We start from the raw sequence: 1,835 nt of genomic DNA, 5'->3' as shown, positions 1-1,835 counted from the left end.
TGCGTCCCACGTAGTTGTACCCTGGTGTGTGCTTGGTCCCCCTCTGTGCTCTATAGCTGCTGTTTCTTCCCAGCTGTGGGCATAGGCATTGGCTCCTGCCAAGTAGCTGGCCTCTGTGCTGAAGCAACCTGGCACGTTGATGGGCACTGGAGCCCATTTTCTGCTTACCCCATTCATCCTAGAATGGACATTCTTTCTGTCCTCTGCTTTCTGGTGGGTCCCTGAAGCTTCTTGTCTTTTTCTTCTGACACAGAGCTCATCCCCATTCCCTGGCTGATCCCCAGGCCCTCTTATGTACTTGGCTCTCATTCTCCTGTATGTCCCTGATCCCTGTGCCTTCTTGTGTTCTTGGTCCCCGAACCCTCACATCTGTTTTCACCATAGTCCCTTCTGGCCCTGGTCCTTGCTCCCAGTGACGCCATGGCTCTCTCCCTGTACCCTCCCTTTACCCTGTTTATCCCTTACACGATTTAACCTTAATCCTGCCATCGAGCTAGAAGTCCCCGTGGTGGCCTACTACGTGGCCAGCTCCTGTATTCTAGGTGTTTCGTAGGACCCCTTTGCATTCTCATGTCTGTGGTCCCAGCATCACAGTATGTAGCTGCTTTCTATAACTCGTTATCCAGGGATCCTCTGGGTCTTAACATATGCCTGGACCCTGTGCTTGATCACATGGTTGGTTCCTGTGCACTTATTTGTAGCTCTCCTATGAGCTGTTATGTGGTCGGCCACCGGGCCCTAGTACGTGGCAGATAACCTGTCCCTGGATGCGTTCTGTACCTGTCTACTGGCACGTGCTTGATTCTTGAGTCCCCTTCTGTTCTGTGGTTGATCTCTGTATCCAGGTCTGCCCTTGACTCCCATTGGCTATTATTTGGGTGATTCCTGTATCCTGCCATCGACCTGGCTGGGCCCTAGACCGTGGCATATGCTTGGCTCTGTGCTCTCTTGCGCACCTGGTCCTGTGTCCAGACAAGAGAGGTGTTTGTACCACACTCTGTGCTGCGTCCCCAAATCCTCAGACTTGGCTGCTCTCTGCGCCCATTAATACTGTTGGACCCCATGGCCTTCTCTCTATCCGATCCCTGAACTCAAACCCATGCTTGGTGTGTATACCCTGGGAAGCAGAGCCCATTAATGCACTTGGGCCCCTCACACTGCTGTGTAGCTGGTCTCTGGGCCCTCTCACATGGCTCATTCTTGGCTTGTCATGAGTACTTCACTCCTGCGCCCTCTACTATTCCCTGGTCCTCCTGGATACATATGAGGATGGTCACCATGTCTGTTACAGAGTCAGTCCCTGAAGTATGTTGGCTATAGTTGGCCCCACTCTCCTGCAAGGCCTAGGCTCTTGCTCCTTCCTCAGTGCCGTATCCAAGTATGTAACTGCCTCTCGTGCACGTGCCTCCCGTGCCTTTGTGTGTAGCTGCCCTGTGCTCTATCCTACGTGGTTGCTCACCAAACCCTGGTACAAATCTGCCTCCTGCACTCTCCTATGTGGTTGTGCCCCAAATCTAGCCCACACCTGCTCCCTGTACCCTTTGATGCATTTGGGTGCTGGATCCCTGTACTTAGCCACGCCTTCCCTGTTCCGTGGCTGCCTAGTTAGTATATCTTGTGCCGTGGCTGGCCCCTTAATCCAGTTCCTTTGCTGACCTCTGGATTCTGGCTTGTTTATCTCCTGCTCTCCCATGTGGTTGGTCCCCATTCCCTGTTCTGTGCCTCAGCTGCAGATGCTCTTATATCCCGGGTCGCTTTGCCCTCTTATGTATACACATACATGCCACTGAATTCCATAGCTTCTCAAGCTTGTGGTCTTTTATCCATTTCTGTGG

Source organism: Monodelphis domestica, chromosome X (assembly GCF_027887165.1).
Source record: "Monodelphis domestica isolate mMonDom1 chromosome X, mMonDom1.pri, whole genome shotgun sequence".
In the NCBI taxonomy this organism is placed as follows: Eukaryota; Metazoa; Chordata; class Mammalia; order Didelphimorphia; family Didelphidae; genus Monodelphis; species Monodelphis domestica.
Note: the sequence above shows the minus strand (reverse complement) of the source record.